Consider the following 23,464-nt stretch of genomic DNA (forward strand, 5'->3'; position numbering starts at 1 on the left):
TCCTCACTGCACCTTACGGGGTGGGGTACCAGCCAGAAGCCTAATAAGAAGCAAGTGGGCACCCTTGGGAATGCCCAAGAGTATCTGTGTGCAGGGTGCAGGGAACCAAGATGCACGTCACTCCCGGGGCTGCCATAGCTGGCAAGGGACATGAATGGATCACGCCCCTGGGAGGTTGAGTCCTTCCAGAACCCTGCCCAACAGTGCCTGTGCTCCGAGATCGGGCTCTGGAGCTCCAGAAGCAGGGCCCCTCTGCTGATGGGCACAACGTTGTTGCACGGGCTGGTGAGGCTTAGCCCAGGAATCACACTCACCTGCCCCACCCGAGCCTGTCCCTGAGACTTCCATGGGTCTCTGCAGTTGGTCTGCGAAGTGATCCCATTGCCAGCAGGCCTGGGCCCGTGCGTGCACTGCTCCTCTGCCGGGCCAGGATCCCTGCTCTTGCCGGCCATGGGCCGCTCCCGCACCATTCCTCTCTCCTGACCCCAGTTTCCTGGCCTGTCTGGACCCCTGGACCCTCCTGTGGTCCCAGCACGTCTCCCCTCTCAGCAGCCTCCCTCCACCACCTTGGCCTCAGTGACTTTATCCCATTTTTTCAGACTAGCCCAAAACTACTGAATCAGAGTTGACAAGCCCAGAGCCAGACCGTTCGTAGGCAGAACTATGTACACGAGCTCTCTGTTCACGAAATGACCAGACAGCACAGGCTGCTTTGGATAAATGTGTATTGTTGTCCCCTCAACTTGAGTGCCAACTGCTTCTGATCCCCCTTTCTGCAGGGATGGAAAAGCCGATGTTCCCCGAGGGGTGCCTGGCATCACCCACCCTGGGCCCCATTACCCTGCTCTACCCCAGGGGTGGCCTCTGACACTGCCTCTGCAATTGGGGTTCTGCTCGGGGAGGCTTGTAGAGCCCACCATATTGTTCTGCTCAGGCCGCCGTAACTGAAGAGTGCAGGTGTGTCCGCTCACATGGCCCATTTCTTTTCTCACATTCTGAGGATGGGAACTCCAAAATCAAGGTGCTGTGAGAACTAGTTTCTGGAAAGGTCTCAGTGGGTGGCAGGTGACTGTCTTCTCACTGTCCTCATGGGGTCTTTCCTCCATGCCCATGTGAAGAGAGAGAAATCTTGGCTGTCTCCTCCTCTTCTGAGAAGGAGACCAGGGTTACTGGAGCAGAGCCCCACCTTTGTGACCTCATTTGACCTCTTTATCTCTTTCCAAACCCGATGATGTCCAAATACAGTCACACCGAGGGTTAGGGCTTCAACATGGGGTGGGGGGAAGATGGACACAATTCTGTCCATACACCCACCATAATCTAACATCATACTTTGTTTTTGTAGGATTCGGACTTGTGAATGAAAGGAGGGTATGACAGGGACCACCAGTCCTGAATTCCTGGGTTTTCTGACTGTGGCACAAATTTCTGCCATCCCCTTGGGTGGAACTCTTTTAATCCATCCTGGCTGATTGGGGGAGGGGAGAAAGTTTCAGGGAATTTCACTTGGCCCCACTCACTCTGGTAGTTCTTACAGATTAAGGAACCATGTGGGGGTTCTGCTCACTGCCAAGAAGCTACATCCAGTGATCCATTCCGGAAGTGGAGAAATGACCCCGTGGGCCACACTGAGCCAGACTTGAGACCTGGTCCTACCTGTGTCCTCCCTGGCTGGTGTGGTGATGACCCCCTAGTCATCACTCATTGATAGTAATTCAGACCCTGGGTCCAAGAATCCTGAAGAGTCCCAGAGGGCCCCTTTCTCTTGTGCATAATTACCCAAGTAAAAGGCTGGGATTCCATTGTGAGAGGCTGGAGGAGTCACACTGCTGCACACACTGGCCATGGGGTTCGGTCCTTCCTCACACAACTGGCCTCTCTCTCATTCTGGATTCTGGCTCTGACCACTGGCTCAGGGCCAGAAACCAGCCAAGCGATCATGATGGCTGTTAGCCATCTGGTCAATCATCATTGGTATTATTTATGGCACAGATTAAGCAGTACCTTTGTTAACTGACCATCCAGCTCACCTCTATGGATGCTGTGTTCTAGAACCATCTCTTAGGCTATCTGTACAGCAGGACCCCCAGCTGCTGCTCTGATCTTGCCATTTACTGAGAAATGTATCCACCTTGCTGCTGATGGTTAAGCCCCGCCATCTGTCCTCTATGCCTTTGAGATGCTGTTGTCCGCTTGCTGTCTTGCACCCTCACTGTCAGCCCTGATGCACAGAGGTCAGCAGCACTGAGCTGCTCAGCAATGCTTCATGGCCCTCATCAGCACTGTCTTGGTCATATTGGTAAGTTGGGGGTTGGGTCCTGTAGCCCCTCCTGGGTTTTCTGGCCTCACTCTGGGCCTTTGGTTTCCATCCACACAGTTCTGTATTTCCCTGCACACACTCTGAGCCATCATCCCCAGCAGCCTTTCACAAGCATCCCAGTGCAACAGTGGCAGTGGCTCCTAGGATCCTCGCCAGGGCATGAAGTTCCATAATCTAGAGATGGATGGGCTCCCACTTTTCCCATGTTCTGCCCTCCTTGCTCCTGCACCCTCAGAAACCAGGCCAGGCACCTTTTATCGGCCTGTCAGGTCCAGCCTGCGCCTGCAGCTCCTTTGGCATGAAACCCCCTCCTCTCCCATTCAGACATCTGCTTCAGCGTGGGCGAGCCCCGAGGGCATGATGCTCAGTGAAACAAGCCAGACACAAAAGGGCAAGTAGCATATGATCCCATTTATACGAGGCAACTGGAGTAGTCAAATTCATTGGGACAGAAGGTAGAATGGGGGCTGCCAGGGGCTGAGAAGAGGGCACAATGGGGAGTTAGCGTTTAATGGTTGCAGAGTTGCAGCTTTGCAGGCTGAAGAAAGTTTTGGAGGTGATGGTGGTGATGCGTTGCACAATGGAATGTACTCACACCACTGAACTCTGTACTTAAAATGGTTAAGATGGTGGAGCGGCCTGGGTGGCTCAGTGGGTTAAAGCCTCTGCCTTCAGCTCAGTTCATGATCCTGGGTCCTGGGATTGAGTCCCGCATTGGGCTCTCTGCTTAGCAGGGAGCCTGCTTCCTTCTCTCTCTCTGCCTGCTTCTCTGCCTACTTGTGATCTCTCTGTTAAATAAATAAAATCTTTAAAAAAAAAATGGTTAAGATGGTAACTTATATGTTTTGTGTATTTTACCAAAAAAATTGAAGAATTCAGACAAAAAGTCCCTCCCCTCCATACCTCCCCAGTTGGGCTGTACTGGGATTTGACCCTGTCAGTCAGGCTGCCCAGAGGGAGTGTGGAAGTAGATCCTGAAGGAGCAAGCATTTGTCTGTTAGACACCAGCCAAGCTTGGGTCCGTTGTGAGATCTCCCAGCAGGATGGAAGTGGGGAGGGGTGGGGGTGTCATTCTTCAGGCTCACATTTTCACAGGTATCTGAAGTTGCAGGTTTTCATCTGAACCCACCCAGATCTCCCCACCCCAGGTCTAAGGGTTCCTAACCTTGGCCTTGCAAAGGAAACCCATCAAAGTCAAGGCTGAGAGCTCCACCACTCCTGTGAGAAACTTCTGAGCCTCATCTTCCACACTGTACATCCCCTCCTCTATCCCTTTGCCAGGAATTAGGGTCTCCCAGAATGCTCCAAGGAGGCCCTCTGCCTTTGACATTTTGGGTAGAATTGGTCTGTCATTGTCTCTTGTACAACCAGTGGTGTTCAGAGCAGCCTGTCCCTCCTAGCCCCATATTCCTCTCTTATTTCTTTCTTTTTTTAATAAAAAAAAAATTCTCTTTTGCATAAAATGCAAATCCAAATTAGATTTTCAACTTCCTGAAGACATAGACTTGGAGAGAGAGATATATGTCTATATAATCATATATGTTACCTAATACATTAGGGGCAAAATCTGTTGGCAATTACTAAGCTCTTAAGATTACTCAAGTAATCTTTGGTGTATGCATTCTCACTCATGCTTAGTGTGAGCAACAGCCTGTTCCTCCTGTGGGAAAAAAAATTTATCATTTTCTATAAAATGAGTGAGGAACAACCTTGTTTCTCCCGTGGGGGGGAAAAATATTTTTTATAAAATCAATCTTTAGTACTTCCTCATAGTTTTTTCTATGTGTTAGAATAATTATTACTTGGGAAATAATTTATGTTACAAATCTATTGTTTCCATAAAATGATAATGTATGAAACAGGTGGGTCACTGTTCCAAGACTCGTAAGAAAGGGCAATTTTTTAATAATGTATAGTGATTGAGTTTACTGGGGGTAAAGTTTGTTTTTTTTTAACATCAGTATAATTAAAGACAGATTAGGGGGCCCTGGGTGGCTCAGTGAGTTAAGCCTCTGCCTTTGGCTCAGTCATGATCCTGGGGTCCTGGAATGGAGCCCCGCATTGAGCTCTCTGCTCAACAGGGACCTGCTCTCCACCCCCCCCCCCCCACCTGCCTCTCTGCCTACTTGTGATCTCTGTCAAATAAATAAACAAAATCTTTAAGAAAAAAAAAAACAGTGATATTAGTTTAGGGTCTGCAATATAGTGATTCAACACTTCCATACATTACTCAGTGCTCATCACAGGAAGGGCCTCCTTCATCCCCATCACTTGTTTTGCCCATCCCCCACCCACTTCCCGTCTGATGACTGTCAGTTTGTTCCCTGTAGTTAAGAGTCCGGGTTTTTTTTTGTCTTTTTTTTTTCTTTCTTTCTTCCTTTGTTCCTTAAATTACACATAAAAGTGAAATCCCATGATATTTGTCATTCTCCGACTTATTTCACTTAACATTATACTCTCTAGATCTATCCTTGTCGTTACAAGTGGCAAGATTTCATCCTTTTTATGGCTGAATAATATTCCTCTGTGTATATATACCACATCTTCTTTATCCATTCATCCATTGACAAACACAATAGCCATATCTTGGCTATTGTAAATAATGCTGCTACAAACACGAAAGTGCATCTATCTCTTCGAATTAGTGTTTTCATTTTCTTTGGGTAAATACCCAGCAGTGGAATTAATGGATCATAGGGTAATTCTATTTTTAATTTTTTGTGGGACTTCCATCCTGTTTCCCACAGTGGCTGTACCAGTCTGCATTCCTGCCAGCAATGCAAAGATTTTCCTTTTTCTCCATATCCTCGCCACTACCTGTTGTTTCTTGGGTGGTTGATTTTAGCCATTCTGGCAGGTGTGAGGTGAAATCTCACCACGGTTCTGATTTGTATTTCCTGATGATGAGTGATGTGGAGCATCTTTTCACGCATCTGTCGGCCATATGTATGTCTTCCTTGGAAAAATGTTCTATTCGTGTCTTCTGCCCATTTTTTAATTGGAACATTTGGGTGGGTTTTTTGGGTGTTGTTTTATAGAAGTGCTTTACATATTTGGATTATTAACTCCCTATCAGATACAACATTTGCAAATATCTTCTCCCATCCAGTGGGTTGTCTTTTTATTCTGTTGATGGTCTCCTTCGCTGTGCAAAAGCTTTTTGTTTTGATGTGGACCCAATAGTTTAATTTTGCTTTTGTTTCCCTTGCCAAAGGAGACTTACCTGGAAAAAAGTTTTTATGGGTGATGTCAAAGAGATTAGTGCCTACGTTTTCTTTCTCTTATACTCTGAGCTCTCTTCCACCAGCTGGCAGGTCCTATTCCTTGAAGTGCCTCAGCCCCCCACCCGTGTGGAAGGCTACCATCCCTGGGCTACAGCACACTCCATGTACCGCTTGTGATCCTTGGTGCCAGCTGTTGGCTAGTGATCCCATGTAAGGTCGTCTTCCTGGGAGGCATACCAGGCAGGTGGAAGGAAGTGAGGAGAGCAGGACCGGGCAGAAGGGAGAATGGCCCAGGATGCCATTGTGTCTGAGGCCTCAGCAGATCCCGCAGTGCTGTCCCCAAATGGAGGAGAGGGTGGACCTCTGTGCCAGTGGCATCAGGAAGTCACTGTCTCCTGGGGGGCAACATCTTAGGGAAAGACAATGTCCATGGAGGGACTTGGCTGTGAACCATTAGTGGTCCTTTTCCTGCAGTTTGAAGTAGGCTGTGAAGAAGGGGTCCTCTCTGGGCAGAGCACCTCATCCTCCACTCCGGTTTCCAGGTCAACACGGTGTTCCCTCTGCCTCTGAATCTAATTCTTTGCATTGGTGTGGCAGCTTCAGGTTACCGGGGTGAAGGCTTAACCCAGACCCTCCAGTTCTGAAGTAACCCCCACCGCACCCCCCGGGCAGGGTGCCCAGCCCTCCATTTGTCTTAGAAAGGCAGGAGACAGAACCTTGCAGACACACCCAGCTCAATGTGTAGTCACCAGTGCAGAAGGTCTGGAGCTCAGAATGGGGCCGTGCTTGGGGTTCAGCGCTCTGCAGTCAGCACTTAAAATTCTTAATAGTTTTATCCTGGATTTGTGTTTTATTAGTAAAGTCAATGGAATAGTGGAGCATGTGTGTGGGTGGGGGGGGGGGGGCTTCTGCCTCCAGCTGCCTCCCCTGAACGGGTTCTCACTACCCACTCCCCTGCTCAATGCTCAGTGACCCAGGCCACAGGGTGGGGGACACAGGTGGGTGCGGGGAAGTCAGGTGCATGCACTGATTTGTAGGACAGAACCCTGGGCTTGAGTGAGGGTCCTTTCTCCCCTGAGCCCAATGGAGTGTGGTATTAACTAGAAAATCTCAGAAACTATGTCAGGTTAAGAGAGAGAGGCTGTGAAAGAAAGGAAAGCGCTTTCTCCTTGCTTTTGGAACAAAGGGCCTTGCACTTGTATTTAGGGTGGGGACTGCTAGTCCTGCCCCCTGCCCTCAGGTCTGCCCCCCACTCCTGGTGGCTGCAGGATTTTTCTCACTACCGTACATCTAAGGGTGGTGGCCAGCACGTTCCCCACACTTAGCGCATCTCACCATACTAACTTCCACTAAATGACGTTCATCAGGAAGAAGTGCCCCAAACCTACAAATGACTTCGCGGCCTGGTCCCATTCACCTGGGTTAACCAAGGATTTCTGTGATTTTTTTTCCCAAGATACCGCATATGAGTGATCTGGGAAACCTTCCGCGGAACACAAACGTATCTCACCCCACCACTTCTGTTCCCGCAGTTGCGAAAGTGACCGGATTGGCATCGACAACCCCAGGCAATCCCCACTGTGGCCTAGACACGCTATTCATGGCCTTGTCACCTGATCCCCCCCCCCCCCCCCCCCCGCGTCGGTTTACCCGCCTCGGGGTGTGTGTGACAGACGAGTCCTAGCCGCTGAGCACCAGAGATCTGCACGGGGTTGAGCTGTCTACCTTGTGCCTGGAACTCAAGGAGTCCCTAGGATGTCCCCACTCCTTTCTCCATATTCCTGCCCACCGCCGCACAGGGAGCCTGAAGGCCCCTGGGGGCCCATCGGCACTGTGTGTTTGGGTGAGAGCTCTGTGTTTATAGAGGCCTTGCAGCAGCTCTAAGCAAAAGTGGTGCCAAGTGGGTATCCAGCAACAGCTGGGCACTTGCTCCAGATGATACACGCCAAGGTGGGGGCAGGGAGGCAGCCCTCCTCCACGTCCTGGGGGAGCTACCTCCCCGATAATTCCTCCCTTAGCTCCCCTGGGGAGGGGTGGGAGAACACAGGACGATTGTCACAGATCATGTGCTGGAGGCCGGGGAGGGGGAAAGGGGGCGATGAAAACAGCCCTTTGTCCAGAACCTCGTTTGCTACACACTGGGCTTGTGTTTCTTGCTTTATGACAATTGGGTGAAACATTAGACTGGGGCATCAATTATTCAGATTTTACGGCGAGGTCAGAACACAGCAGCCCGTCCTGCCCCCACTCAGAGAGCCGAGAAGGGGAACGCTGAGGGAGTCAGTTCCAGGAGGGAGGCCATGGAGATTCAGACAGACGCTGGGGCTGGGTGTCAGGGCCTGCACCTCCAGAACTGCCCATGCCCATCCCCCATCAGATCCGACCTCCCTCTTCCTGCACCAGCCAAACTGCCGTTCAGGCTTCTCTGGACGTTTGGGGGTGGTAATCAATGGAAAGCGTACTTACTCCATTTTCAGGCAGAAAGCGCAGTCGAGGGAATTCTCTGGGGGTGGAGGAGCTCAGGCCTCCCATGCCTGCTCTCCCACAAGGCACTGACTTATTTCTCTGGCTCCCTTTGTTTGCTCAGGACCCCGTGACTTGTCCCTTGTAATGCCACATGTTCATCTTCACATACTGCCTTCGAGCCTCTCAGAGCCTCTCCCAAAGTGTCCCTCAAACATAGCTATTACCCATCTTTCTCCTTTCCATACAAGTACTTAAAGCCGTAAGTTTCCGTCTAAATGCTAACTGTATCCTAATATTTTTGATAGGGTTGTGTTTTTACTGTCATGCCATTCTGAAGACTTTCTAACTCTCCTCGTTATTTTTTCTTTGACCCATGGAATTTCTAGGAGGATTTTTGTTTAACTTCCAAATATTTGGGAAATATCTAGACATCTTTCATTCCACTGTGGCCAGAGGACAGTCCTTGTAGTATTTCCAACCCTTTTAAATGTATTGAGGTTTGTCTTATGATCTAGCATTATGTTCTGTTTTGGTGAATGCTCCACGTGCGCATGAAACTAATGGGCCGCTAGCAGTTGTGGGGTTAAATGTCAATTAGGTCAAGTTGGTTGATAGTGTCATTCAAGTTTTCCGTATCCTGACTGATTTTCTAGATATCGTGTGTTGAAATGTCCAACTCTCATAATGGATTTGTCTACTTCTCTCTTCAGTTTTGTTTTTGCCTTGTGGTTTTTGAAGCTTTCTTATTATGTACATACGCATTTAAGATAGTGTCTTGGTCTGCTCTGGCTGCCCTAACAAATACCATAGACTGGGTGGCTTAAGCAATAGAAATTTATTCTGGAGGCTGGAAAGTCCAAGATTAAGGCCCAACAGGGTTTGATTTCTGGAGAAGCCTCTCTCCTTGACTTGTTTATGGCTGCCTTCTTAGTGTGTTTACTCATAGTCCTACCTCTGTGCACATGAAGAGAGGGAGAGAGAGAGCTGTGGGGTCTCTTTCTCTTCTTATAAGGTTCTATTAGATTAGGGCCCACCTTTATGTCATCATTTAAATTTTATTTTATTTTTAATTATTTTATTTTATTTTATTTAAAATTTTTTTAGAGTTCTTTTTTTTTTTCTTTTTCTCTTTTCTAGGTACTGAACCAGGAAGCTTTATTCACACAGTAGGAGTCACAAGCAAATCCTGTGAGACTAGAGTGGCAATAATGCAAGAGAGTCATGGCTTGTGTGGGAGGACAGGCAGTAGATTTTTATTCTTATTTATTTATTTGACAGAGAGAGAGGGAGAGCAAAACCATGAGCAGAAAGGAGGGTCAGAGGGACAGGGAAAAAACAGGCTCCAGCCAAGCGGGAAGCCCAGCCTAGGGCTCGATCCCAGGACCCAGGGATCATGACCTTAGCCAAAGGCAGATGCCCAACCGACTGAGCCACCCAGACGCCCCCAAACGTAACTGCCTTTTAAAGATCCTATGCCCAGATACAGTCACACTGGGGGCTAGGAGTTCAACATCTGAATTTTGGGGAGATACAATTGAGTTCATGGCAGTTGATTGTCTTTTTGATGAATGGATGCATTTATTAGTATGAAATGCTCCTGTGCTGTATATGGCAGCACATATATCATGAAATGCTTCTCCTAACTTGTAGTAAGATTCCTCTATCTGAAGTCTACTTTGGCTGTTATTAATGAATCAATTCATATTATCTATAATTAGTGTTTATAATACATATTTTCCTATCCTTTTACTGTTTATCTCTCTGGGATTTAAATTAAAAGTGCACCTTTTATAGATAACGTATTATTTGGGGTTTTTTTTTCTATTTTATTTTATTTTTTTATAAACATATAATATATTTTTATCCCCAGGGGTAGAGGTCTGTGAATCGCCAGGTTTACACACTTCACAGCACTCACCACAGCACATACCCTCCCCAATGTCCATAACCCCACCCCCCTCTCCCAACCCCCCTCCCCCATCACCCCTCAGTTTGTTTTGTGAGATTAAGAGTCACTTATGGTTTGTCTCCTTCCCAATCCCATCTTGTTTCGTTTACTCTTTTCCTACCCCCTTAACCCCCCATGTTGCATGGGTTTTTTTTTTTTTTTAAAGATTTTATTTATTTATTTGACAGAGAGAGATCACAAGTAGGCAGAGAGGCAGGCAGAGAGAGAGGAGGAAGCAGGCTTTACCCCACTGAGCCACACAGGCGCCCCTATTTGGGTATTTTTAAAAATTCAACACAATGTTGTCTGCCTTTTAATTTGCCTTGTGGATTGCCTTATTTTTTTTTTTTTTAAGTTATTGATATGGGGGTGCCTGGGTGGCTCAGTTGGTTAAATGACTGCCTTCAGCTCAGGTCATGATCCCGGAGTCCTGGGATCAGGTCCCACATCAGCCTCCCAGCTCCATGGGGAGTCTGCTTCTCCCTCTGACCTCGCCTCTCATGCTCTCTCACTCTGTCTCTCTCTCTTTCTCAAATAAATAAATAAAATCTTTAAAAAAAAATGACTGATATGGTTGGCTTAAAATTTGCCATCTTGCTATTTATCCTTTTTTTGTCTGTTCTTTTTTTCCTCTTCTTGCCGTTTTTGGAATTATATATTTTTAAATATTCCATTTTTATCTCCTCTATTGGCTTACTAGCTATTATCTGTTATCTTTATCCTTTCACTAGTTGCTTTGGATTTACAAAATTAATTTAGCAAATAATAGTATACTTACTCACATAAATGTAAACCTTACAACTGTCTACTTTTTTTCCCTCCTCTATTCTGTCATCCTGTTGTTGATATCTTTCCAGTCTATTGTCATCAGATATGTGGCTTTCCCATAAGTAACAAATCCCATTATACATTGATAATTGTTGTCGTAAACAGCCAATTTTCTTCTGAAGAAATATTTTGAGGCCAAAAGTGGAACACTCCCTCTCCAGCATTTTAAAGACATCCCTTTGACTGTCTTCTCCCCTGCATTGTTTCTGATGGTCTGATTTTAAGATTTTCTCTTCATCACGGAGTTTTCGTGATTTGAGTAAAATGATCTTTGATGTGGTTGTCTTTGTGTTATTCTTCTTAGTTTTCTTTCTTTTTTTTTTTTTAAGATTTTATGTATTTATTTGAGAGAGAGAAAGCACAAATGGGGAGAGCAGCAGGCAGAGGGAGAGGGAGAAGCAGGCTCCCTGCAGGGCTCAATCCCAGGACTCTTGCATGTACCAGGATTTCTACCTTTTCATTGTTGAGAAGTATTCCATTGTATAGATGCCTACCCTTTCATGCACTGAAGGACATTTGGTTGTTTCTAGTTTCGGATGACTATGAAAAAGCATGCTACAGCCATTTGTGTAGAGGTGTAAGCATAAGGTTTTCTTCTCTAGAAAATACCTACAAGTGGAATTACTGGGTCATATGGTAAATGTAAAGACTTAAATTTATATAAATAGACTAGCCTGCTCCTCACAGTGGTTGGCCCACTTCACATTCCCACCAGCAGTGAATGAGAGTTCCTGTTGCTCTACTTACTCACCAATACTGGTAATACCCATTTTTAAAAACCGAGCTGTTGGTTTCTTAGTGTTCAGTTTCACCATGTTGAGTTTTGAGTTCTTCATATATTCTAGATGTAGGTCAGATATGTGAGTTGCAATTTTCTATCATTAGGTAGCTTGTCTTTTAATTCTCTTAACAATACCTTACAGTACTCCACGGCATGTCCTCTAAGACCTCCAAGGAACCTGGGGCAATTCAAGTCTTTCTGTACAGGCAGACCCTGGGGGTTGACAATCTGTTGGAAGTAGATGCTGGGGAAATTGTCTTGAAGCTGATTGAGAATAGTAAGAACTTTTTTTTTTTTTAAGATTTTATTTATTTATTTGGCAGACAGAGATCACAAGTAGGCAGAGAGGCAGGCAGAGAGAGAGGAAGGAAGCAGGCTCCCCGCTGAGCAGAGAGCTGGACGTGGGGCTCGATCCCAGGACCCTGGGATCATGACCTGAGCCGAAGGCAGAGGCTTTAACCCACTGAGCCACACAGGCGCCCCATAAAAACTTATTTTTATTTAGGTTGTGTATTTATCTAGGATGGCTTAGGGAAGTCATCTCAAGGCACTGTTTGGCTCAGCTACTGACTATAGCAGATGAAAAAAATGACACACAAGTTGAAGAATAACTTGTGAGCTTACAGTAAAGTTCTAACTTGAATAGAATCAATGATTGAAATTCTTGATGCAGAAAGGACTGAGAATAGTTTCTAAACTATCCTTTCTAAAGGACAATTTTTTTTAGTGCCTTATGTAGAGTAAAAGTTTTAAATTTTGGCACACTTTAATTTCTGGATTTTTTTTAATGTATTTTGAGTGTCAAGTCCAAGAACTTTCTACCTAAATGACAGGTCAGGGAGATGTTTTCCTTTATTTACACCTAAAAGCTTACAGTAATGCAGTTTACACTTAGATTCATGATCAATGTTGGATAAATTTTTATAACATGTAAAGATTAGGTTTAGGTTTATTTTTGTGTATATTAATGTCCCATTGTTACATTACTGTTTGTTGAAACAACTATCTTTTCTTCACTGAATTGCCTTTGTACAGTTGTCAAAAATATTTGGAAGAAAATTTGATAAAATCACAAATAATGGAAACAAAACAAAACACTCCTAAATAACCAAAGTGTTAAAAAAGACATCAAAAGAATATTAGAAAATTCCTTGAGATCAGTCAAATGAAAACAAATGATACCCAAACTTATAGATGCAATGAAACCAGAATTTAGAGGGAAATGTATAGCTATAAACACCATATTGAAGAAGAAGAAAGATCTCAAGTTGGAAAACCTAAACTTCCACCTTAAGAATATAGGAAAAGAAAACTAAACACAAATCAAGCAGAGGAAGGAAATAATGAAGACTAGAGCTGAAAAAAATGAAAGCGATAATAGAAAAACAGTACAGAAAAACACAAGTTGATTGTTTGAAAAGACCAACAGAATCAACACACTTTTAGATAAGCTGAAAAAAGAAAAAAAAAGAGGATTCAAATGACTAAGTCAGGAATGAAAAGAGACTTTACTATCATACGGAAGTAGAAAGGATTATAAGGAAATGTTACGAACAATTGCATGGCAATAAACTAAATAACCCAGATGAAATAGACAAGTTACTAGAAAGGGGTGAACTACTGAAACAAATGCAGTAAGAAATAGGAAATCTGTATAGACTTACCTATGCCAAGTGGAGAAATTGAACTGGTAACCAAAAACCTTCCACAAAGAAAAGTCCAGACTAGATGCTTACACTGGTGAACTCTGCCACACCTTTTAAAGAAAATTAATAGTAATTTTTACAAACTTGTCCAAAAAATAGAAGAAGTGAAAACACTTTCCAACTCATTCTATGAAGCCAGGATTACTCTGATTCTGAAACCAAAGACATCACAAGAAAAGGATAGGCCGGTATACCTTATGAATATAGATGCAAAAATTCTTAACAAAATACGAATAAATCAAAAGTAGCAACATGTAAAAAACTTTGCACCATGACAAAATTGGATCTATCCCAGGGATGCAAGGTTGGTCCACCATATAAAATCAATTAGTGTATATGTAAATATTATATTGTATACCATGTAATAGAATAAAAGACAAAGCCCATGTGATCTCAATAGATAGAGAAAGAGCATTTGACAAAATCTGACACATTTCCATGATTAAAAAAAGAAACCAGTCAACAAACTAAGACTATAAGGATCTTCCTCCACTAATAAAACCCACAGCTGGGACACCTGTGTGCCTCATTCGGTTGACATCTGACTTTTGGATTCAGCTCAGGTCATGATCTCATGAGTTGTGAGATGAAGCCACCGCATCTGGCTCTGTGCTCAGCAGGGAGTCTGCTTGAAGATTCTCTCCCTCTGCCCCTCCCCACACTCTAAAATAAATAAACAAGTCTTTTAAAAACACAGCTAACATCACGTTTAGTGATGGAAGACTGAATGCTTACCTCTTAAGATGAGGGACAAAGCAAGGATGTATACTCTGACCCCCTCTATTCAACATTATAATCTGGGTTCTAGCCAGAGAAATAAACCAAGGAAATGAAAACGAAAGACATCCAGACTGAAAAGAAAAAAGTTAAACTATCTCTATTTGCATATGATCTTATATATAGAAAATCATAAGAAATTCACTAAAAAACTATAACAACTAATAATGAGCTCAGCAAGTTTGTAAGATATGAGATCAATATACCAAATCAATTGCATTCCTGTATACTCTAAAAAGAAAGTTAATAAAAACAATTCAACTTATGATTATATATAAAAAATACTTAGGAATACGTTTAATGATGGAAGTGCAATATTTCTTCACTGAAAATTACAAAACATCATTGAAAGACATTAAAGAAGGCATAAATAAGTGAAAAGATACCACATATTCATTGATGGAAGACTTGATGTTATTAAGAGGGCAATACTCTCCTGATCTGCAAATCCATCACAGTCCTTATCAAAATCCCAGCTGGTTTTTCTGCAAAAATTGATGTGCTAGTCCTAAAATTCATAGGAAAATACAAGAAACCCAAAATATATAAAACAATTTCATAAATAATAAAGTTAAGGGAATTCCAATTTCCAATTTCAAAACCTATTTTAAAGCTAGTAACCAACACTTTGCAGGCCTGGAATAGCGATAGATGCATAGATTAATGTAATAGAATTGATTGTCCAGAAATAAACCTACACATTTATGAGCAATTCATTTTCAACAAGGATTCCAAGACAACTTAGTGGGGAAAAATTATTTTTTCAGTGAATGTGCTGTGACAACTGCATATTCATAGACAGAAGAATGAATTTGTATGCCTATCTCATACCATTTACAAAAATTAACTATCAAATATCTAAATGTATCAAATATCTAAATGTATCAAATATCTAAATGTCATGGCTAAAACTATAAAACTCTTGGAAGAAACCATAGATGTAAATCCTTATCACTTTGGATTAGACAATGGTTTCTTAGATATGAAAACATGTAAAGCACAAATGACAAAAGAAAAATTAGATAAATTGGACCTTATCAAAATGTAAAACTACTGTGTTTCATAAGACATTAACACAAAGTGAAAAGGCAGCCTGCAGAATTGGAGAAAAAATTGCACACCATATACGGGTAAGCATCAACTGTCTAGAATATGTGTGTCATGTACTCTTACAGCTCAACGAAAGAAAGAAACCCAAGTAATTAAACTATGGGAAAGGATTTAAGCATTTTCCCAAATATACAAACATATAAAATATACTAAAATGATCAGTAAAAATACTCAGCTTCATTAGTCATTAGGGAAATGTAAATCAAAACCACAATGAGATACCACTTCATGCCCACTAGGGTGCTATAATCAAATATCTCGGTAAATAATAAGTAGTGGCAACGATGTTGAGATATGAGAGCTTTCATCACTGCTAGTGGGAGTGTTGGGTGGTGCAGCTGCCTTAGAAAACTGTCTGGCAGTTTCTCAAACAGTTAAACATAGAGCTACCATATAATCCAACAATTACACTGATAAATATAGTCCCAAGAAAAATGAAAACATATGTCCACACGAAAACTTGTACACTGGGGGCGCCTGGGTGGTTCAGTGGGTTGGGCCGCTGCCTTCGGCTCAGGTCATGATCCCAGGTCCTGGGTTCGAGCCCCACATCGGGCTTTCTGCTCATCAGGGAGCCTGCTTCCTCCTCTCTCTCTGCCTGCCTCTCTGCCTACTTGTGATTTCTCTCTGTCAAATAAATAAATAAACTCTTTAAAAAAAAAAAAGTGTACACTGATGTTTATAGCAGCATTACTCAAGGAGCCAAAGTAGAAATCACCCAAACATCCACCAGCTGATGAATGGATACACGAAATGTGGTATATCTATACGATGGATTATTATTCAACCATAAAAAGGAATTAAGTACTGATACATGTGACAACACGGATGAATCTTGAAAAAAGTTAGAAAAGTGAAGGAATCTAGCTTATGTATTATGTATTATGTTTCCATTTATATGAAATATCCAGAATAGGCAAATCCATAGCGACAAAAGGGAAATTTGAGATTTCCGGGGACTGGTGGGTGAAGGAATGGGGAGTGCAGCTTTTTCTAGGGATGATGAAAATGTTCTGGAACAAAAGAATGATGATGTTTGCATAAACTTGTTAATACGCTAAAAACAAATGATGCTTTAAAATGGTGGATTTGGGGGTGCCTGTGTGGCTTAGTCAGTTAAGCATCCAACTCTTGATCTCAGTCATGATCTCGGTGATGTGAGATTGAGCCCGACATTAGGTTCTGTGCTCAGTGTGGAGTCTGCTTGTCTCTCTTCCTCTGCTCCTCCCTGTGCTCACTTTCTCTCTCTCAAATAAAGAAATAAAATAGTAACTAAAATAATAAAATAAAATGGTAGATTTTATGCTATGTGAATTATATCTCCGTTTTTAAAATTGAGAAATAATTTAGCAAATCAATTGGCCAAACTTATGTGCGTTTATTTCTGGACTCCAGAATCCATACCACTGATCTGTGTTTCTATCCCTTCCCTAATAAATACCATCTTGACTGCTATATCTTTATAGGAAGATTCAAAACTGAGTAGTGCAAATCCTTGAACTTTATTCCTCTTTCTCAAAAATTTTTTGGGGGTATCATAGCTTCTTTTCATTTCCATATAAATTTTAGAATTATCTTGTCTACATATACATATATAAAATATTTGAAATATATTATATTTCACTTATCTGTAAAATAAAGATATTTGATCTTTATTTAATCTCTTGCTGGGATTTTTATTGGAATGGCATTGGATCTATAGGTCAATTCTGGGAAAATTGACATGTAAATTACATTATTGAGTCTTGTAATTCATGAGGATGGTATATCCTTATATACCTATATGTAGAAATATTTTATTTCCTTTACCAATATTTTAATTGTCAGCATATAGATACAAATGTTTTGTATATTTATAGTATGTATTTCATTTTTGGAGCTACAATGTATGTTTTTAAAAAATTTTGTTGTTGAAAAAAAAAATTTTGTTGTTGGAGCAGCTGGGTAGCTCAGTTGGTTAAGTGTCTGCCTTTGGCTCAAGTCATGATCCTGGAGTCCCAGGAAAGATTCCTGCATTGGGTTTCCTGCTCAGTAGGGAGGCTGCTTCTCTCCCTGCACCTCCCCCATTCAGCTTTTTCTCTCTCACTCCCTCTCTCTCAGTAAATAAAATGTTTTTGAAATATTTTATTTATTTATTTGACAGAAATCACAAGTAGGCAGAGAGGCAGGCAGAGAGAGAGAAGGGGAAGCAGGCTCCCTGTTGAGCAGAGAGCCCCATATGGGGCTGGATCCCAGGACTCTGAGATCATGACCTGAGCCAAAAGCAGAGGCTTAACCCACTGAGCCACCCACGTGCCCTCAGTAAATAAAATCTTAAAAAAATATTTTTGTTGTTAATTGTTCATTGCCACTATATAAAAACATACTATTTATTTTTACATGTTGATCTTTTATCCTGAAACCCTGAAAAACTAATTTATTAATTCTAGGATCTCTTTTGCATGTAGTCATTAGAATTTTGTTCACAGACAAACATGCTGCCTGTGAATAAGGACAGCTTTATATCTTCTTATAAAATCTGTATGGTTTCACATCTTTTTCTTGCCTAAGTGCACTGGCTATTAATTCCAATATAGTGTTGAATAGGAGTAGTAAGAGCAGATCTTTGACTTATTCCTGATCTTAAGAGGATGCATTCAGTCTTTTACTATTAAATATGAAGTTACCTGTAGTTTTTTAAATACTATCTAATTAGGGAAGTTCCCCCATATTAGTAGTTTGTGAAAACTGAATGGCTGTTAGAAATTCTAAAATATTATTGGGCACCTGGATGGCTCAGTGGGTTAAGCCTCTGCTTTCGACTCAGGTCATGATCTCAGGGTCCTGGGATTGAGCCCCACATCAGGCTCTCTGTTCAGCAGGGATCCCGCTTCCCCCTCTCTCTCTGCCTACTTGTGATCTCTCTCTCTCTCTCTTTCTCTCTCTCTGTTAAATAAATAAATAAATAAATAAAATCTTTAAAAAAAAGAAATTTTAAAATATTTTCTGCAACAATTGATATGATCATACAGTTTTTCTTCCTTAATATGTTAGTATGGTAAATTATACTGATTGATTTCCAAACATTGAACCAGCCTTGTACTCCTGGGATAATCCTCCCCTCTTATGCATGAAGTAATTTTAAAAATATACTTTTGGATGCTATTTGTCAATATTTTCTTGAGATTATTTGTGTCTATTTTTGTGAGGTATTGTAATCTGTAGTTTGCTTTTCCTGTATTATTGTTTGGTTTTAGTATCAAAGTAATACTGGCCTTATAAATTGAAAAATTTCTCCTCCTATTATATTATTCTTTTGGTAAGAGATTATGTAACATTTTTTATTTCTTCTGTAAAGTTTAGTAGAATTTACCAATGAAAACTTTTAGATCTGAAGATTTCTTTTCCAAAAAAAAATTTTAACTGAAAATTCAATTTCTTCAAATGACTTAGAACTATTCAGGTTGTCTGTTTCTCCTTTGGTGGGTTTTGTTAGTTTGTAGCTTCCAAAGAGTTTGTTCATTTTGTCTAAATTATCAAATTTAGATGCATAGAGCTGTTCCTAGAATTCCCTTGTAATGTCTGTGGGGACTGTAGAGGTATCCCCTCTTTAAGTACTGATACAGTACTTGTTCTCTGTGTGTGTGTGTGTGTGTGTGAGAGAGAGAGAGAGAGAGAGAGAAAGAGTTTGGTTAGAGGCTAATGAATTATTAGCCATATTAATGAATTATTGACTCTTTTAAAAGAATCATCTCTCTGTTCATTGATTTTTCTCTATTGTTTTTCTCTTTTCGGTTTCACTGATTTATTTTATTTCCTTCTGCTTGCTTTTCATATATTTTCCTCTACTTTGTCACTTTACTAAGGTAGAAACTTAGATTTTTGACGTGAATATTTTTTCTTTTCTAATAAAAGCATTAAATGCTAAAAAATTTCCTCTAACCAGTGCTTTAGGTGTATCCTCCAAATTTGGACATACTGTATTTTCAATTTCTTTTAAAAGTATTTTTCTAATTTCCCTTGAGACATTTTCTTGTCACATGGGTTATTTGGAAGTGTTAATTTAAAAGTGTTTGTTGATTTTCTAGTTATCTTTTTGTTATTGATTTCCAGTTTTACTCTGTTATTGTCAGATAATATGCTTTGAATTATTTAAATTCTTTTAAGTTTGTTAAGGTTGTCTTATGACACAAGACATGATTTTGGCAAATCTTCTAAGTACATTAAAAGAAAAAAGAATTTATGTCCCGATATTGTTGGATGGAATATTCTATAAATGTCATTTAGATCCCTTTGGTAAATAGTGATGTTCAATTCTTCTAAATCCTTACTGATTTTCTGTTCTACTTGTTATATTGATTACTGAGAGAGGGATCTTGTGGTCTCAAATTATAATTATGTATGTCCATTTCTTCCTTTAGTTTTATCCATTTTTGCTCCATGTATTCAAAACTCTCTTGTTAGATGCGTACATTGTTAAGACTCATATTTTCTTGGTGTAATGACCTTTTATCATTGTTATGATGTCTACTTTTTCTGATACTTGTATATCCACTCCATTTTTATTATTAATATTTGCGTGGTATATCACTTTGCATCCATTTACTTTTATCTTATTATAGCATCATATTTAAAGATGGTTTCTTATTAGTAGCATAGAATTGGTTCTTCGTGGGTTTTTTTTTTATTCCATTCTGATCTCTTTGTGTGTTTTAGACCATTTACAATTAATGGAATTGTCTGACACACTTGTTTTTGAGGCCTACATTTCATTATTTATCTTCTGTTTGTTCTTTTTGGTTGCTTGTTGTTGTTGCTGTTGTTTTGTGTTGTTTTTGTGTTTCTCCTTTTCTTCTTTCATTTGGATTATTTGAATGTATTTTAGTATATAATATTTCATTTTAATTTTGAGTTTTTTACTCTATCTCTTGAACTTGTAGAAAGTGGCTTACACTATGCATTACAATGCATATTCTTTTCTTTTTATTGTGTTATGTTAGTCACCATAAAATACATCATTAGTTTTGATGCAGTGTTCCAAGAACAATGCATATTCTTAACTTTTCAAACTCTACATAGAATTAATATTTTACCACTTTGAGTGGAATTTTAAAATCTTACCATCATATAGGTCTCTTTACCTTTCTCTCTTAATGCTGTAGTTGTAATATGTATTACATCTGCCTACATTAAAAATCCATCAGACAGTGTTAAACTTGTATGTTTGTATGTATGTATGTATGTATGTATGTGAAATAGGCCATATTTAAAGAATTTAAGGAGATCAAAGTAGTCTTTTAAATTTCCTCAGATATGTATTTTTCCTCAATCCTGATCCTTCAAGTGTTCTCCAGCATCATTTCCCTCCCATCTAAAAATTTTCCTTCAGAATTTTTTCTTTTTTTAGGGCTGATCTACTGGTAATAAATTTTCTTAGTTTTTGCTTCACCTTACAATGTCTTTATTTCACTTTCATTTTTGAAGGATGTTTTCACTAGATACAGAATTCTAGATGGACAGTACATTTTTTTTCTTTCTTTCAGCACTATAAAACTTTGTAGCATGTCCTTCTATTTTCTATGGTTTCTGATGAAAAATCCGCTGTCATTTAAATGTGTGCCCCTACTTAGGTATCATTTTTCTCTGGATGTGTTCAAGATTTTTTCTTTGTTTATATTTAGCACTTTGATTATGACATTTAGTCATGGATTTTTTGTTTGAGTTTTATCTGCTTGGGGTTCACTGAGATTCTTGAATCTGTATGTTTCTATCTTATACCAATTTGGGGAGTTTTCAACCAAATATTGTTTTAATACCACAGTCTTTATCTTCTCCTTCTGAAACTCTACTGGTATAAACGTTGGATCTTTTGGTATTACCCCACACAATTCTGATGCTCTGTTAATTAATTTTTCCTCTCTGTTGTTCAGATTAGATTATTTCCACTGCTCTATCTTTATGTTTACTGACTCCTTCCTCTGTTCTTCATTCTGATATTGAGCCCACCCTGTGAATTTTAATTTCACTTATTGTAGCTCTCAGTTCTAAAATTTTCATTTGGTTTTTGTTTATATTTTCTATTTCTTTGCTGAAATTTTCTATCTTCCCTTTTATCTCAAGGGAATTTCCCCTTATTTATTGAGCCCTGGTTATAATAACTGCTTTAAGTCTTTGGTAATTCCAATGTCTGTGTTAATAGGTTGATGTGTTTTGATTGTCTCTTTTTCCTTTCAGGTTGAGATTTTTCCAGTTCTTTAATACAAAGCATTTTGTGTTACATCCTGAACATTTTGAATATTATGTTATATTACTCTGTGACTTCTTTAATCTGAAATAGAATGTTGATATTTTTGTTTTAGCAGACCACTGACCCAGTTAGATTCGGGCTGCAAGTTCTGACCCACCCTCTGTGGGCTTTGGTTCCAAAGCCACCTCAGTGTTTTTAAGGACTTTGCAATGTTATTTGGATCTGCTCTTCCTATACATCCTTCAGATCATCCTGTAGGATCTGGGTGGTGGTCTACATTTTAGCTCATTTCTCAAAGCCTATTTATGGAGAGAGTCATGCATATGCAGCTCATAGGTGAACCAGGAATTCACACATAACTCCTTGGGATTGCTTTCTTGAGCTCCTTCCTCCTCATTATCTCCAGACCTCTAGAGTCTCCCTTTCTCATCTTGTGGCCAGAAAGCCAGGGTTTAGTTTTCCACTCTGCTACACACTTCCCATGACTGCAACAGTGCATAGGACCAATTTATGGGAGGGCACAGCTAGAGAAAAAGCAGTTAAGACTTTGTCCCACACTCTTGACACCACAGCTCTTCTGGTCACAGAGAAGGTTTTGCCTCATTTAGAGCTTTGGGCACCCTCCCTATAGCCACTGCTGCTGTTGTCACTACTGCCACAATTACCACTTGGCTCTGGAGAAAGAGAAAAAAGAAAGATGACCAGGATATTGTCCTTACTCTCTGACAGGAGTCCCCTTTCCTGCTCTTTAGACTAGGAAGAGAGGGTTTTTCATGGAGTTGTTTTTATCTACTCCCACTGTGCCCTTCCAGGTTCTTGAGTGCCTTTGAGTCCAGGCTGGGCAACAATGGAGGAAAAGTAAACAGGCAGCCTACCACCAATTTGCTTGGCATTTCAAATTTTGGGCTCATTCTCCTTCTGCTTACCATTTGCTTTCCAGACTCCCCAGATAACTGCTCCATGCCTTCTGTCCAGGGATCCTAGTTTTGTTCCGTGGAGAGACAAGATGAAATGTAAGTATTCCATCTGCCCCAGATCAGGAATCCCCACCCAGTAAATTTTTCATTCCAGATCTCCACCCCCTCCCGGATTTTTCATTTGTTTCTGTCTCTTTATGATTTCAATATCTCCTGTCATTGTTTTCATTTCTCTTTAAATCCTTGAGTATGTTTATAAGGGCTTTTTAAAACATTACTGACTTCTAATTCCATCATCTCTGTTATTTTTCAGTCTGTTACTATTGACACATTTTTCTTTTGCTTTTGGGTTATAATCCCCCACCTTTTTGCACGGCTAATAATTTTTATTTAATGTTAAACTTGAGATGATTATATTGTTGAATGCCTGGATTTTGTTGTCTTCCTTTACAGAGTTTTCTGGCATTTTGTTCTGACAAGCATTTAGTTCCTTTGTGTACCAACTTGAACCTTTCAGGATTTGTTTTTAAACTTTGCTAAGCCTTTACCCAGGGTCATTTCACCTGTATTCTTAAGATGTGGCCTCTCTGGGGTTTTTGTTGAATTAATTTGGTGTTCAGTGAGGACTCCCTGCTCTAACCAGTCAGAACGGAAGTGCCTCCCAACTCTATGTGAGTTCTGGCAACTGCACCTGGACTTGGTCTCTGTTCTGTCCCATTCACCTTATGTAAGTCATGTTACTATTCATCCAAAGACTCAAAAGGACCCTCTGCAGATCCCCATGCCCTTTTCCTGGTTGGATCCCTCCTATTGAATTCTCTACCCCCACAGAGTCCAGCTTCTTCAACCTCCCTAAACCACAGTTTTGTCTTCTCAGCTCAGCGAGACTGCTCTTCTCTACTGGGGTTCCTTCTCTGACCAGGGTCGGGTAAATGCCTGTAGGCAGGAGGCCAGGTAGATTACAGGGATCTTGTTACTTGTTTAGCTTCTCTGTGGAATCACACTGCTATACTGCCTGTTGTCCAATGTCTGCAAATAGTCATTCTGTGGTTTTTGCCCTGGTTTTCAAAGTGTTTACATCAGGAGGGCTCGTCTGCTGCCAGTCACTCTGTCATATCCGGAAGTACAAGTCTGCTTATTTCCACTGGAATATTGAATTAT

At 40.9% G+C, this 23,464-nt stretch overlaps 1 long non-coding RNA gene across 1 annotated transcript in view; it reads left to right on the forward strand.

Annotated features, from left to right (window-relative positions):
* LOC125105663 (uncharacterized) overlaps nucleotides 1-23,464 on the forward strand; it is a 74,436-nt gene that overhangs the window by 46,328 nt on the left and 4,644 nt on the right. Inside the window, exon 4 of the long non-coding RNA XR_007128976.1 lies at nucleotides 22,327-22,399. This is a non-coding gene — a long non-coding RNA (uncharacterized LOC125105663). The remainder of the gene's footprint in view (nucleotides 1-22,326; nucleotides 22,400-23,464) is intronic.

Source organism: Lutra lutra, chromosome 7, assembly GCF_902655055.1.
Source record: "Lutra lutra chromosome 7, mLutLut1.2, whole genome shotgun sequence".
In the NCBI taxonomy this organism is placed as follows: Eukaryota; Metazoa; Chordata; class Mammalia; order Carnivora; family Mustelidae; genus Lutra; species Lutra lutra.